The 17,591-nt window shown below is 35.6% G+C and overlaps 1 protein-coding gene across 1 annotated transcript in view; it reads right to left on the bottom strand.

The window, feature by feature from the left end:
- The window catches only part of LOC117230470 (poly(rC)-binding protein 3), a 179,475-nt gene extending 168,426 nt beyond the window's left edge, over window positions 1-11,049 (bottom strand). The window contains exon 1 of the mRNA XM_033487970.1: window positions 10,892-11,049. The gene's annotated coding sequence lies outside the window, so the exon portion shown is untranslated. The remainder of the gene's footprint in view (window positions 1-10,891) is intronic.
- Between the last annotated feature and the right edge of the window lie 6,542 nt (window positions 11,050-17,591).

Here is a 17,591-nt window from a genome sequence, read left to right as displayed (position 1 = left end):
TAAGTTTAGTTGGCGAGGCTGGAAACGGCTAAAATATATACGGATTGCTTTATGGCTGCCTTTGAAATCGACCCATAAATCCGCTGTGAATCACCGGTGCTCGACAGGATCGAGGCACACGAAAGTGCACGGATTAATCGTCGAACAGGAAACGTTTGGCCGCACCAAGCAAAAACGTAAGAAATATAAGTAGCGTTCGCGATTGACGATGATTTTGTCGGTAAAAGAGATTTTGACAAAATGTTGACTTTATTTGGCGCAAAGAACATCGATAGGACCGCCTGTGTAATTTTTAATTACGTCCTTCTCGATTAATTTATTGAGTTCTTTTTCATACAGGTTTTAAACATCAACAACTGCATCTACGTGATAACGTACACTACGTTTACGTTAGTTTACGTTACGTTTACGAACGTTTACGTTAGGTCGTATTTCTATCGACATTATGAGCACCTAAATAGTCAAAGGAGTGAAACCTAAACAGCATCTTAAACATTACAGAACCTTTAAACGAGTGTATACTTTATTTTTGGTACCGTGTACATTTTTGCATCTCTAAGTTCCCCACAAATGGAGCCAGGTAAGTCTGACAGTGGGTACAAAAATCTGTATCTAATTGCTCCTTTGAATTACATTTTTGTGCTTCTAAATTTCCTAATAATAGAATCTAACAGGCCTGGCAATCTATATAAAAATATCTGTATCTAATTGCTCCTTTGAATTACATTTTTGCGCTTCTAAATTTCCTAATAATAGAATCTAACAGATCTGGCAATCAATATAAAGATATCCGTATCTAATTGCTCCTTTGAATTACATTTTTGCGCTTCTAAATTTCCTAATAATAGAATCTAACAGGTCTGACAATCAATATAAAGATATCTGTATCTAATTGCTCCTTCGAATTACAATTTTGCGCTTCTAAATTTCCTACAAACAGAATCTAATTGATCTAGTAATCGATATAAAAGTATCTGTATCTAATTGCTCTTTTGAATTACATTCTCGTGCTTCTACATTTCCTACAGAGTCTAACAGGTCTAGAAATCGATATAAAGATATCTATACCTAATTGCCCCTCTGAATTACATTTTTGCACTTTTACATTTCCTACAAACAGAGTGTAACAGATCTAGCAATCGATATAAAAATATCTGTATTTAATTGCTCCTTTATACATTTTATTATATTTTTGCGCCTCTAGATTTCTTCTAAACAGAGTCTAACTAGTCCAATAATCGATACAAACGTGTATAATCACTCCTTTGAATTATATGTTCCTGACATTCAATTGGAGGTTTATTAAACAGAAAGGAGGAAGAAGAAGGAAGTGAGGCAAGGAAGAAAAGGGTTTCTAAGGAAAATAAATTCATCCTGAATGGCATACGTCGATCATCATACCTAAGCACGGAGTCGATCCTGCCCAATCCGATTACTGACCACAAGTGGATCCTGAGTAAGCTATTATGTCACCCTGCCACCCCTATCGACCTCTTAGCAAAGCCATCCTCCGTCTTTGACTGCGATCTAACCGCTGGAATCTGCCCGTTTACGAGCTGTCCTCTGAATGAGATTCGAGAGCACCGGTAATTTCATGCCTTTTAGCTACTACTCCGGGGATGGGACTCCCTTCTCCTTCCTCCTTCTGCTACGGTGAATAAATTTCTCCGATTTCTCAAGCGGATTTTGATATACTACCTCTCAAAGTGTAACTTATTTTTGCTTCGATTTTTTTATTTTTATTTTTATTTTTTTATTTTCTAATCTAATAATATGGAACCTTGAGACAGAACCTTAGTTATCTGAACTAATCAGAATACACACAGAATTTTGTAGACAAACAAACAGTTTTTCTTTTATGCGAGAGAAGTATTATTTATCTATTCGCTTAGAAATCGGTTTCGCGCGCAATCACGCGAAATTTGGAAAATCGATCGACAACAACACTCGACAGCCGAACAAATTGTCAACAATATTATTCATTGATGGGTCGATTAGAAGCTCTAATTACACGTCAACTAGCACCGGCTAAATTGTTTTCGCTCTCGCGCTCACGCGGCCGCTTTCGTCGAAACTAATGAGAATCTAAATCGATTTACGAGCTTGCAAATGAGTTCGGCCCTGGTGTGTTTCCGATATAAGCGAAGGGCCGACGGTTCCGCCCGCTGAAAGAGTAACTTCCAGACCCGTTTCCATCCACACTTTGACAGTCCTCCGATGTCGCCAAGTCCGGTTAATTTTCTATCGGCGAATCGCGTCATTTCGTACGATTCCAGTTCCGCAGACGATATTACGATCGTCAACTTTGAATAAGTCGCGTGCTCTGACGATACGGAAAGAACCGCTGCGGTTTACAAAGCTTATTCGTTGCAATTAGTTTCAATTTTCTAGTCAATTTTCTCACAGCGAATGAAATTGAGAAATGGAACTTACGATCGATTTGCAAGATCAGTTGGAATATTCGAATGGATATTTGGATCTAAGTAATTAAGAGAGAAATGGAACTTGGAGGAAGATTCATTTCGTTCATTAAATGTCGTAACAAATACTTCACCTTCGACATTTTCTTATATTCCCACGTGTTATGTGTATTTTTAAATATTTCGCAAATACATTTCATAATTTGTTCAATTAGATAAGCAATCGCGATATCGGATGTGAGAGTAGCGTAGATGTCGAAAGTGGATTGTAGAAGTGTAAAGAAAATGTAAAAAAAGAAAAATGCTTGTAAAAATGAAATTAATACAGTTCAATGTTCTTTATTTACAATATACAATGCAACTTCCGTGAAATCGTCTGAATGTAACATCTGCTCTTCGTAGTTTCATTCTCAGAATTGTCAGATTAGGAAAATTAATTTCAATCACAACATTTTTACGTTCTTCCTGAATAAAACAGAGGAATATGGAAGTTACAGTAAACGATACTGCATACTAACATGCTTTTCTACTATTTGAACAAATTTCCAGATGACGTAAACACAAAGATAAGAGCACGACGCTTTATCTTTACTAATGTATTACGTACATTGCACGATACTAGACACAATGGAGCGTAAAAATAAGATTGCAGCAAAATAAAACTCTTTCGCTGTTTCGCTTCGTTTAAACCTGAAATTCCAGAAAACAGGAATAACTCACCGATCCAAAAGTATAGCAATTTCCATTTTTGCAATGTCCCAGAAAACATATCGCAGAAGCCCAAACCGCTATCTCTGCTAATTCCACGCGATTCCTCTCCCAAATTACAGCCAACCCTCTGACGACTCCAACCAACCGCCTTCCATTAAAAGAATCTCACTGATCAAACCAAGAGGAAAAAAATTGGGAAAAAATGTGCGGACGTCTCCGAATCTACCAGAATTCCACGTGAAAACTCTGCTCGACGTATCACCCAGCATTTTTGCACCTATCGTCGTCCCAGAGGACATCGTATCACAGACGCTGAGGAAAACAGAATGAGTGAGAGAGTGAGTGAGAGAGAATGGAGAATTTCTTGCGATTCTCCGAAATGAGAGAGTTTCGGGTATTCAAAAGCCGATTATCCGTCGAAGTAGCGATCAACGTGATCTCTGCAACGAGACAGTGATACAGATAGGGAAAGAGAAGCGGCGGCAAACTAAGAGGGCGGTTAGCGACAGGATTTATGCGCCTGCATTAATATGCAGCGTTGAGAATTTCAATGGCGAGGTTCTCTGAACCGTAGCGGGAGAAAGGAGAGAGCAGAGAGAATGGATATAGGATAAAGAGAAGGAACAGGAACGAGGGAAGACGTTTAGGAGGGAAGGAGATGCAGTGAGATTCAGTTGAAAGCCAAACTCATAGATGATCAATACTTTCAACTGTACAGACGTGGTTGAGTAATAGGATAACGTTGAGAGCCGTACGCGAGTCGAAGATGTACAGGGTGTTTAGGGGAATTAGGGAAATCCGTGAAACGTGCAGGTGTATTTTATTTCAGATTAATCGGTTCAGGTCAATGGCCTCGTATATTGTGCAGATTTTTACAAGTGTCCATTGTATTTAATGTAAAGACGATTGAAGGCGCTAGGCTATCGTTGTTGTATTGTTTGTATTGTTTATATTGTTGGACTAATTCTGTCTCGACTTCTTTTGCTTAAACGCTGCTCGTCTTTCGAGAAACGTGTCACTATCCTAGCACCATACGTGATTTGTTATTGATCGTTAATTATTTGTTCATTACGAAAGAGTATTATCAATGCAATAAATATAAATAAATTATATATTGTTACAATGTTATTATATTATTTGGTTTACTTGATTGATTTTGTCAAAGTCAGAGGAAATGATAATAATAATAATGAATTCAATATTCTAATAGTTTTCAGTTTAATTCAATTTGTGTGTAATTAGTATGACACATTTGTAATTGTATTTGCGGATTATAAACTTTCCCAATCACTGTTTGAGCTCTCCAACCAATCCATGTTACTAGCTTCGACATACACTATCAGCCATAAGTGTTAGGGCACGTAGGTAATCTCAGTGTTCCGTTGGTGATATTTCTTGGAAAATTATAATAAATTACATATTTGCGACATTCGTTTATTTTGTATTTTACATTATGAAAAGAACGTATAATGCGAATAAAATAAGACCAAGATTAATTAATTATCAGAGAGTCGCTGGCAAGAGATTAGGACACACGTGAACAGACATAACTAATGTAAAGGAATTTATTAGTTATATTTATTGGAAAATTAAGAAATTTTATTTTATTTAGTATTATAAAAGACAGGTTCGATGCGAATGAAATAAGAGCAAAGCTCAGAGGAGCAATAGAAGGAGAGAGAGTCGTATATGGTCAGCCACAAGTAGTATAAGAACGTCTAATCTTTATATTTCTTGGAAAACTCTGACCAATTCTACTTTGTGCAGTATCTTACACCTTATAGTTCATCTATAAAACACGTGTACTGCTAATGAAATAACATATTCATAATAAAATAAAATAAAATAAAAGCAATGAGAAACATTCAATTTGTATTAAATACCGATAGGTATCTTAATACTTATTGTCAGTAACATAATTACTGTACCTATGAATTGTTATTTCTTCTAAAATTAACCAACGATACAATACATTCGATATACGAAGATACCAGAAAAATGTCATTATGTCTTGTTATAAGAAATATTATAAAAAGTTCGCGCCTGGTTGAGTTAACATCCAGCGAATCGATAAAAATTAAATTCAAGCAGGTAGAATAAACAGAGATTCCTGTTCTTCTCTCCTTTGCTTTTTCAATGAAAATCTTCGTTGCAGCTTCTCGATTTCGAAAAATACTGAACCGAATCTCGTCAAAATGGCGAGTTACGTTAACTAAAAGTCTTTTTCCACGTCGATTACAGGATATTCGAGCGTCCAATCGAAGAAACATTCTGTCCATCGAAATGGATCGAATGAATCGCTCGACTCGTTTTTATATATGGATAATTGACAATTATAAATCGATGAACGTGCCGGTACACGGCTTTTGTAACGACGACTCAATAACTGGCTTATGGCTAAATCCGAGCAAAGCCAGGACCAGGCAAAAAATTCAATTACGATCACTCTGCGCGAGCCAGATAGCCCGGGTTATCTAGTTGGCCTCATCCACAAAAAGCAATGCCTTCGATTCGATACTCACACTGTGCGTCGTCGATCCAAGAATCGACCGTGAAAAAGCTGAAAATTTTTTAGGCGACCGTACGTGTCCCCTAATTTTTCGATATTGTACGAGATGGAAAACGTAGTTTTGTTTGAAAAAATTCTAGCTCGGCGTTCTATGTTCATTTTCACGTGGATTCACCAAGAAAAATGACCGTATGGAATGTTAAAAAAAAAAGAAAAAAAAAGGAAGAAGATCGAGAGAAGCAGAAAGAGAACAATAGAATTTGTCCAAGAGAATCGTTCGCATAAACCCAAGTGCTGATTCGATTCTTTTTGGCATTAAAAAAATGTTGTTTTGTTAGAATATATTGTAAACTTTGTTCATAGTCAATTTACAATAATTCAACTAAAATTGCATCTTATATTTGACTCAAACTGTAGCTTACAAGTAAATGGATACCTTGGTCGATTTTTAATAATAATAATACAAGAATATCTTTAAGATATATGAATCAATGTGCTATGTTGTAATACTTTAGTTTATATATTTGTATGTACACACATAGACACATAATATTAATCAGTATGTACAAGGATTGTCCTAACTTATATAATCTTATCGTGGTCGCAAATGAGAATCAGTCGACAACAAACAAATAAATAAATATTACTAACAATGAATTAATGGCAAACTAAAGATCAGAAGCATTTCTTATTATTTTCTTCTGCGATCGTCTGCATTATATGAAACATAAATTACGTGAAATCTTATCGATGGTATTTCAACACGAGATAACAATACGTCCAAGCGCTAACTTTAAATGTTATTGATAGAAATATAATACGACGATCTCTTCATTAATCTGAAAGAATCCTCTCCATGGTATCTACATATAGTTTGACACTCAAACGAGCTGACAAACGATCTCCATAAATAATAAATAATAAAACTACATTGCAAAATCCCGAGCATTTCCATTTACAACGTCGAAACAACGATGTTTCTTCAAAAACTAAGCAAGTGTCCACACACTTTCGAACAATCACATACACTATCAGTGCTATTTATTAACCGATAATCGGAGAGAAAGAAAGAGAAAATATTTTAGTCATCTAATCAATCCAGGCGAAAGGAAAATTGAGATAATTCAATCGTCCAACGTCCCTCTGTTCAAACCGTAAGAAAATTGATTTCTATCCTCTGTGTCTAGTCGAAACATTGAACATTTACAAAGCAAACGACAGTGTGCCGAGCGATCTTTCGAAAGTCTTATGAGAGAATGATCGGAATCGTAGCCTGGACAACGTTTGAACAGAACATTTCGAAGCGGAGGGAACGCAAATAAGCCTGTGATTCTTGAAACGGTCGGTTCTTTGAACGACAGCAGTCTTTGGTGGTGGTAATCCGGCGCCTGGTGAAAATTCAGCGGCTCTGGGAAACGCTGAATCTGCTGAGATCTGTTTGTACACGTTACACAGCAACGATTGACCGTGGGTAATTGGTATTTCGTTCGCAGATATTCCGTTTTCCAGATTATTGTAGCCGGTAGGTACGTCGAAACGATCGTGTGTATCTGTTACCGAGTCACCACATAGGAGAAGAACCGATCGAAGATCAAATAACCGCGTTTCTCCTGTAATTTCAAAGTAAATTAAATCAAATGGAGATGTGTTTGATGGGGAATAATGTCTCCCGGTGTTTGGTCGCTGTCTGTGTGAACCAGTTCGTACCAGGTTCCACGAGGTTGTTCCTTAAGTTACGGAAATTTAATTCAATGAAATATCGTACCAAACGAAGAGAATCGCGTTTCTAGTGTACATGATGTTGTGATCGTATGGAGAAAGTATCACGATTGGGTTTTCGTTGAGTTTCGTGAAGCGTAGTGAGAATATTTGGTTGGCTAAATTTACAATTCATCCCCCTCGTAAGGTACTGTGCCGAGGACGATAAATCTCTATCTTATTTGAAGACTTGTTATCTGAAAAATAAAACGATGTTATATCGTGGTTGAAAACCGTTGATTATTATTTATAGGTTTGATTATATATTATTAAGACAAACTTGTATAAACAGATAAAAATGCTACTAATAATTTAGCTGGGACTATTTGTCGTTTATTTATTCTACAAATATTTCGAATTATCAAACTCCATGTATTTTCTTAGTATAACATCGTATTCCACGGATTAATGATATCAATTTAGAGAAAAGCGGTACATATTTTACGCGAGTCGTAAAAACAAACTATTACTCAATCATGTATATGTATATTCACTAACAATCAAACATTTGGAATCATAAAACATTCCACACAAAAGACAAGAATTTGAAACAAAGTCCAACTAGAATTCTTCCATCTTCCAGTAAAAAAAAAAACTCGTACGAAATAGAGAAAACCAACATCGATATGTCTGAAATTAATTTCGAACTACCAACAAAGTTAGCAGAAAATGAAATACAAGACGGTAGACGCAGAGTACTACCATCTGAAATTACATCAGTCGACAGAGTTTTCAATGAAACGATTCTATCGTAATAATTCGACGACATTTTACATTCTCTTTCTGCTCGGGCACAACAGTTTTAAGTACTTCGCAAACGTTATCGCGTTGTCAGCGATTCAAAGTTGCAGGGATTCTACTCGAGCATAGAGCGTAGAATACACTACGTCAACGATGGAACACGTAACATTTGCAAAGCACTTGGACATCTGGATTTGTTGGAGAGTACTATAACTGTAGAAGTGTTCGAGTAGCAAGTGATATAGCCGCTCTCGACGCTTTACGCTTTACGAGGATTTACTTTTACTACCACAAAAAGCTAACCCAGATGATCATCCAATTAAATTTAATTGCAGGAACACGCAACTATTACTTGCACAGGTAAAATTCGCCCGTCCCCCTTTCCTTTCCCAAGATGCAGTTAAACGCGGGACATTTCCACGACTAATTCGAGGAATTCTTTGCGTCGCGAACGAGGTTGCTTTAAATAAAACACAGATTACAGCGACGTCGAATAATTTGATGTTCGAATAATTTTCTCAGCGAAATTTACTTCATATTTAATTACGTGAACAGTTCGAACGTGGCTTCAGAAATATATTAAAAAGTTGATTATTTTTTGAGTCGTATTTGATTTTGATTAAAGCTTTTAATTTGATTTCTAGGTCGAGTGAAATTTTAATAAAGAAGGTCTGTACGTGCGTGCATCGAACATTTACTCTATGTTAGTACGTGTTACTTATAAAAGCTTGGATATATTCATACTGAGAAATTTGAAAATTCCACTGAAAGCGACGTAAGTGACAGAATTTTTCATTTAATCCCTGGATAAAGTTAGAATTTAACAGAAAAATCTGTATGCTTCTAAATGTACGAAGGGTACAGTCGAGGAACACGAGTATGTTACACGACAGCAGTTTTTTAAATTCAGTACGATGCCGATCAATTTTCTCTGTCATCTTGTTGTATATCAAGATATTATTTCCTAATAATTCTCTTTATAAAACGTCATCAAGCATCGTTTTCATCTTAACAGGCTCCTTTCGTTTTTAACGATATTTATTTCGCTACGGTCATAAATTAAAATACTATAGCTTAGTCGTAAAGCAACAATCGACAAAAATATACTCGTCATATTTAGTTTTTCTCCGGTAATCTTCATACACGTACAAAAGCTTGGAAATTCGTCGAGCAAATTGTTTGTCCGTAAATAAACAAATAAAGAAAAGAGAAACGAGCAAACAAATTCCGTCATATTTCATACAACGACAAAACAATCAGATCGGATAATTCAATATCTACGAAAAACAGAGACAATGGCTGATAAATAAAATTCTCGTTCCATATGTGACCTTTAACCTCGTTTATTTAGTATCGCAATTAATCTCACGAACGTTGTCGATTTTCTAAGTAATGAAAAGCCGCGTTTACAGGATTTCAAGCGTCCTGGTATAAAATAATCCAGCGTACCGAAGGTAACACGGTTCAAATCGCGACTTCTCAACCGTTCGATAATCGATCGCTCTTAATCGTCGCTGGAAATCCGTACGTCGCGCGGCGATATCAACGTCGCTTTCAGTTCCGCTTCCGATATCGACTTTCGCCGTGTAGTTACGGCTTCTAAACTTCGCGAATTCCCCCGATCGACTATTCTGCCGCATTCAGATTGACCTTATAAACCGTTCGACCGGAAGAATACGTTTCACCAGTCGAATTTGCATCGACGGCCAATTAGATCGATCATTCTTCGACGTGTTTCACTCCTCAGCAAGCAATTTTTCGTTCTAACGTCTTTCAACTGGCGCGCGTAACTTGCGACGTACAGTAACAAAGGGATTTTCTTTGACGAAAATTTCCTGCAATTCTGTGCGAAACGTACGACTTTTCATACGATATCATTTTTTTTCTTTTTCTTTTTTTTTATAGATGGTGTATGTCTTAATTCTAAAGTTTATATCAGATGAGGATACGAAACGGTTAACTTTGATAAATAAAAGTTGTTTACCGAGCTTTTGATCTTCCAAATGATCTTACTTTCTGTTTCAAGTCAACTTCATTAACGTGAACACTTCAATGCTGTTGTAAAAGTTCCGTGATAACAACTATTTTCAATTACATCGACGAAAGTTTCGAAGAATCGTTTAATTTTTATTGAAAAGCTCACGGGGTGATTAAACGTATCAATTTGGTAAATTACGTGCAACTTTGAGGAAACTGTGCCGCTACTAAGTTCAATAATTTCGATAATTTAGGGAAAATCGTGTCACCGCGATGAGGGAATATTGATTAATCGAACTCTGTGTTGTCCAAGGATGTGAAGTTGTGAAACTCAAATGGTAATTAGGTGACTGATTTTCAAAATAAAATGACATTTAACCTGTCCACGAAGAGAACTCAAATTTCGATAAATACAAATTCAAATTGACTGTGAAACGATTTCATAGAAACTCTAATCTTCTAATTATTTAAAAGTTTAGTGAAAATTCACTGACAAGTTATTAAACTCTGAACAATAGTTCTTTGTATTTTATGCGAACAAATTTCAAATAAAATACAATATCGTGACGAGTATATAATAATTAAAATAGATGACCATCATTTACATCATATCACGTAATAATAAAGGAATGTTCTCTGAAGAGTAGCAATTTAATATATTTGACGTGAAAACAGGTAATAATATGCAGCATAAATTAGGATATACAGCGCCTATCGTGCTAACGGAATGCAGATCATTAATATTATTAATGTTGAAAACAGCATTTGTACTCACGTAGAAACCTTAAACGTCGCGAATTAATGCACCTGGTCCACAATGTATTCACAAGAACAAATAGATCGTCCTCAGCTAAGCTTCAGAACATGGAAGCTTCTTCGAACGATGAGCATGGAAGTGGTCTTGCAAGTCGTAAGTACGCGCAACGCACAAACCTGCAATTAAACGAGCAAATTAGAAAATCTACTTCAAATATCGACAATTGTATTAAAAAAGTTATCCCGCAGTCGTAATAAAAATTTTTTTATTTTTTATAAAATACCTTATAGATATAGTTGCATATGTATGTTTTCCGACAATAGTGTCTTATATCGGTTGACATACTTTCGATTCAAAGAAATACAAAATTAGTATTTACGCGAAATATATTGATTTTAATATTTAAAAGCTGTTATCACTAGACTGCGGCTATTTATACATTTCTGGATAATTTGTATAAGTGAAACGGAATAGACATACGAGATATTCAAAATAATATTTAGCGGATGAAACAAACCTTAATTTCATTTTTATATTTTCTATTGATTTCGTGAAAATATGAATCTGCATAAAAATCCGCAGTATAGAGAACATGTTAACGCCAATGGAATTTGAAGAGTGGTAATTCTTATTATCATTATATTCGATATTAAACGAATAGTAAAAAAGTTATTGTTTGCAGCAGTTATAAGTAAGATTGTGTGTATATTATTTAGAGGAAGATAATATTTTGGAAAATAATATTTTTAAAAATTCGCATAGGGTGAAATTTCACCCCTCTAACGGTTTTAAGGTTTAAATTTCTAAAAGCCTCGAAGGTTTAAAATTCGCGGTGATTAAGAATTTAAAAATATTAATAGACTGGTTCTTATAACTGATCGTTGCAGGTAAATATGTATTTGATATTCATGTGGCAGATGATTAATTTAAGAACGATAACATTCAAGATATTTGAATTTCGAAGGTTGTATTATTACAGGATTTAGAGTGCTTGCTACCTTCAGATGTAATCCACGTCCTTTTGAACTGAATTTCAACGTTTCCCTGGCATTACACCCAGCTTCGCTAGGGATCTAATGACACGTCGTTAGACTTGCCAGAACGACATGGTTTAAATCCACCAGCTTTGAATATACTCAACTACAACTGTATTCAATCAAATGAAACCCAAACGAAGATAAATGTACTAATTTCATTAAAATGTCTATCAATATTTATACGTATTTTACAATTCATAAGAAAAAATTTCCCAAATTAACTGGTGTAATTTATAATCAATTAAGTGGTCAATTAGTCGCCAATACGTATTAGTCGTGCGAATATTCAAAATTTAATAATATTAAATTTAGCTTACATGATATTAAATCATCAAAATTCGTGGGAATTTTGTCTACGAGAAAACTGATAATCGCTAAAAATTTTAATGCGATTAATTTACTCGTTAACAGATATAATTCATTCATGAATATGTACGAAATATCCAATACATTTTAATAATAATTCACATTTAATAAATGTAACAAATATGACATTTAATGAGTTCTACATAAGATAAGTAACGATTATTTCTTCGTTCCTCATCAATAAAAAAAGGAATAAATCTACATTCTAATAAACTTACACGCCTATACCATAACTACTTAATGCTTAATAAATGTAACAAGTACAGCATTTAATAAATTATAAATATTATAAGTAACAACCAGCCTAACGAATTAATTGCTTTCCTCATTACTTCCCAAAATGAAGCAAAGAAAAAGCTGCCTCCTTCTCGTTTATTCGCGATCCTCGCCATCTGATTCTAGCCAGACCATGTTCCCTTATCGATTGGCCGCTAATTATGAATTTTTCCGGATTTTCTCGCGGAAACCGATCCTCCCAGTCTCGGATGAAGCTAACGGGACCGGTGACACGGTACGACGCAAACGGTGTTAATTAAAACGGCTTAGTAAACCTCGTTATCGAACGAGTCGTTAGCAACTTTGCTGGCTGTCGACAGTCTCGTTCGCCCTCGCGTCGATCTAGTCTTATTTCCTTACGATATCATAAGCTGATCTCGTAAGCTACGAGTCGGCCGTGCGTATTTGGTATTAATTATTCCCGGAATCACGATTACTCGGCTCGTCGAGTTTGCTCGTTCAATTACGCAGGTGATCGAGAGGATTTTCATTGTGTGGATAATTAAGTTTCATGATCTCCATTGAAATTTTAAACGGCTATATCTGCACACCGATTTAACGCCCGAAACACGTACACGAAATGATTCGCCAAAGTATTGGAACATTTATCAGAGGCAACTTTCGTGATACAATTGCGCGTGTTAGATAAAACATTTCGTAATTTCATTAGCACTGTAACGAGACACGACTATCGTGATCATATCGGTAAAATTTAAAAATTTATATAGAAATCAAGAGATATTTGTTATAAACATATATGTAGTAAACAGTTAGTATACAGCATTTTAAACACATAGTATGAATTAAAAAATCGCACCACTGAATCCAGACTTATTGATAATAATCTACTCAACACAATTATTCGATACCACTATTCAATATTACTCGATAAATTTACAATACTATTTGAACATTTTCGTGATCTCTGTAGAATATTCGCATACTTGATACACTAAATATCTTGTAATTTGTGTTACGTGTGTGTAATATATAATATAATATACAGTGAGCTTGTCTATATACTATATACACGTTATGAGATGAGTACTATGTCGTGGTTAAACGTAACGTTTCAGTTTAAAAGCTTACTAATGCCAAAGAAATTCATTTTTATTCTTTAACCTCGACTATAATTACCAAAGAATTCTCGGATTTTAATCGTTTCGATTTTTGCAGTTATCAACGATACAGGACCTCTTGTGATAAAATTAAGGTTTCATACTAAATTAAGAAACTCTCAACGATCTCTACTAAACTGTTCTACAGCTTCTTTAAAGTCTCTAAAGAGTACAGAAGTCACTTTATTCCTGCACCACGCGTATCAAAACACAACGTAACGTAATTATCCCCCTAAAAAAAAAAAAAAAAAAAAAGGAGGAGGAGGAGGAGGAGGAGGAGGAACGACACCGGATTAACTCTTCTCTGTTCATCATGAACGATCTCATAAATGACGAGGAACCGGCAAAGGCTCGCACAATTACACTAGCGTGTCTTTCCTACTTTTAATTAAATCCTCCATAATTCAACTAAGATCCTCTCTCGTCGGGAAGCGAATGGCAAGCAAGATAGACACTGTCGTGGCGAGTTGTCGTTCATGAAACGGCATAAATGAACGAGTAAGTCTATAAGAAAGAGTGCAAGGCGGTGGGCGGGGGGCGATTAAAATTTATGGTATAATTACAGCCGGGTATCGTTCAAGCAACGAAGAAAAGAGAGTAAAAAGAGAAAAGAAAGAAGGAAGGAAAAAAGGACGAGACGAAGAAAGGAGGATGAAACAGACGAGCTTGTAATCACAGTCACTACAGGGCTGACTCGCGCCTTGTTAATTACACCGTGCCACGAGTTGTAAGCGTTTAGCCGGTGTCTTTTTAAATTAACAGCGAGAAGTCGAGGTTAAAGAAGAGTCGCGTGGTGTTGAATGTAAAGCGATTCGATTCAAGTTGAAAGAAGAAGCGGATGAGCTATGAGTTACGAGCAGGCTGCGCAGTTTCATGCAAATTTATATTTTAATGAATGCAAGTCAAGAGATAGCAGTTAAATAGAAATTTATTTTACACTCCAGATGCTACATAGTTTTATCATTTTCCATGTTTTTTATATTTGCGGCTGTTATACGCATTCGATATAATTTCTTATAAATTCGATATAATTACGAGTCGCGAATGGACCGCGATTTTTGTGCAAATTTGTGTCTTTACGATAATTCAAGAAACAAGAATCTCAAGCTCCTAAATATAATAAAAATAGAAATTTGTTTCACATTTTAGATATTATATAATTACTCGATACAATTTCTTACAAAATGTACCAGAAAATCAGCAATCTAACCACGATTTGTGAGTAGATTGATCTTTAAGCAAATTTGTACTTTAAATGGAAATAACTGAAGAGACAGAACGTACAGTGTATTGTAACTTTTATGTGCATTTTTGTATTGGTTTTAAATTTTCAATTTTACTAACACAATAATCATGGTCTTTTGTTATGGCGCAAACGAAATTCCAAAATGTTTTATGCTATACATATAAACCTGTGCCATAAGTAAACACAGACAAATCCAAGAAATAATGTCGTGAGAAATACGCGATGACAGAGGGTTGGTTGCTTAAACTCCTGACCGACTGCGTTTTATCAGATTTCATCAGATTATATGAAATTATATCGCGTGCCTGCTCCATCGCCACTCTATGTTAACTTCCAACTGCAAATTGAATCGAGGATCCTTCAAATCGAATCCTCGATATTTTTCACGAAGTTCACGAAATATTCGCGTGTGCTTTTTCCCCTATTTTGGAAACTGCGTTTCGGCAGCGTTTGATTTTCTGAAATGTAGCTCCTCTTTTAGATTTGTTTCTTTTTCTTTCTGTTCAATATCAGACGAGTAAACTGAAGACGTTTTTTCGTACTGCACACGCTATCACTTACGAGCAGACTGTGAATTTCTACGTGGAGAAGCCACAAGTTTTCATGAATATAATTAAAAAAAATGGAACCTAGTCTGATCTACTAAATATAAGCTATTCGATAATTTATATTTACGATATTAACTATTACTAATATATAAAAAATAGAGCTTCACCTACTACATGTTATACAGACTATATTTTATATATTTCTATAAATAACGAAATCGAAATAAAATTGCACATTAAGTTTTACCACTTCCAATAGACAAGATACGTGTCCGTGAAATGTCTGTCGCACTATGTAACGTGTTGAGAATTTGAAACGTGAACAGCGAACTTTTCCTCAAACGGCGCCAGCGAAATAGTCAAGTACATTAGTTTCACACGTATGCCATTTTATCCCTAACGCTTCGTATCAATTTCACGCAATTTCCAGCTAAAATATTATATTATTCGACCGTTTGTCGAACAATTTTTCTGAAACCTTCTGACTTTCACGTGCGAATGAAACACGATACCTTTGAAGGAGAACCATTGTGTGGACGCATGCAAACGACAAAGAGTAAAATTAATTATTTATCACCTCGCTTCATTCATGCTTCACCACCGTATCAATTTGACACGCAAGGGGCGCGTTAAGTCGCGAAAATGGGGAACGATGGAGGCTTAACACCAAAACTACCACACAAGTCAAATTGACTGGTTTTACAATTTTATTTTAAAATTCCTACTTCATATTATATTCTTCCCCAATGATGTAATGACTTTCGTAACGATAACTAAGAGAATAATATAATGAGTTTTATTTTATTTTTCATGTATTCAAACTCAAAATAATTTTGTACCAAGGCTAGTTACCAATACCGGACAAAATAACTGGTACTTGTCAAAATGCGAAAGGGTGCTGCAATTTGTTTATCGAACCTCAATTAACTAGTTTCCTCATTTTGTATAACTTGCCACACGTTTTGACAATTTTTACCGCGTATCATTTAATACGATGATATCAGATATCAGGGAAATTCCGGATCGATCGCCAGATGCTAACACTAGCAACACCACACCAGTCAAAATGACTGGTTCTACAATTTTATAAATTCAATTTTGTCAAAATGACCGGTTCTACAATTTTATAAACTCAATTTTGTCAATTCTCGTTTAGAGTTCATGGTTCCAGATGGATTAACAATGCCAAAAATGTACTACATAATATGGAATTCCTTCTGTGAGAAAGTAATAAATCAATAAATATTATTACGTATTTTTTAAAGACCAGTCATTTTGGCCGATTTTGGTAGAAATAGCTTCGCGTTAACTATCGGTAGTTCTAGTGTTAAACCGCCGATTTTACCACGGTTTCCCTAAAAGTATCACGACAGTGAAGCTTCGTTAAATTTCATAGACTGCTAATAAAATTTCGAAACGCTTCGTATAAAACACGTAATACACCTATTCGTAAAACGCGTCAACAAGTGTTCGAACACTTTTATGAGCCATACTGTGTAGACAAACAAGGACAGGTAACGAAATTCATGGAAACAGGAGATCGAAATAACAGGAGGCGAGGGAAGAAATAATTTGAATAATAGCAGGAAACGCGATTTGTATTCACGCATAAAACAGAGCGTAAACCGCGAGGTAATTTCAGCAGCAATCAACCATGAAATTTAATTCGAGCGTGGCGTGTCAGCCCACTGATCTAACAGATTGAAAACTCTGTTTTGTTGAACGTTGCCGCCGCTTTTTCCGCATTGTTCTGGCACGCGCCGCTCTTGCACGCGGATTTTCCTAATTACTAATTGGGCTGACGAGTTAATTCGCCGAACGTTAACGATTCCATTCGTCTCTCGATTTTCCATTTCCAAATCTATCGCGAACAAAGCGAGGGGATGCTCGACAACGGGAAAGCTCTTTGTTTATGCTGATTTTCGCGCCAAGTGTCTCTACACAAATAATGCTGGAAATTAACAAAAACATTAAAAATATTTATCGCAATTATATTCGTTATCGATGGCTGTTCATTGAAGAAACCAAACAACGTGTTACAGGTGAAAATGTACGAATAAGTGAACGATCGATAGGTTTAACTTTCGAAAAAAGATTTTCTCAAGATTATTACTCATCGAGTTCTCG

The sequence above is a fragment of the Bombus vosnesenskii genome, unplaced genomic scaffold (assembly GCF_011952255.1).
Source record: "Bombus vosnesenskii isolate JDL3184/JDL3185 unplaced genomic scaffold, Bvos_JDL3184-5_v1.1 scf7180000013267, whole genome shotgun sequence".
In the NCBI taxonomy this organism is placed as follows: Eukaryota; Metazoa; Arthropoda; class Insecta; order Hymenoptera; family Apidae; genus Bombus; species Bombus vosnesenskii.
The sequence above is the reverse complement of the archived record's forward strand: the minus strand, read 5'-3'. Positions and strand labels throughout refer to the sequence as shown.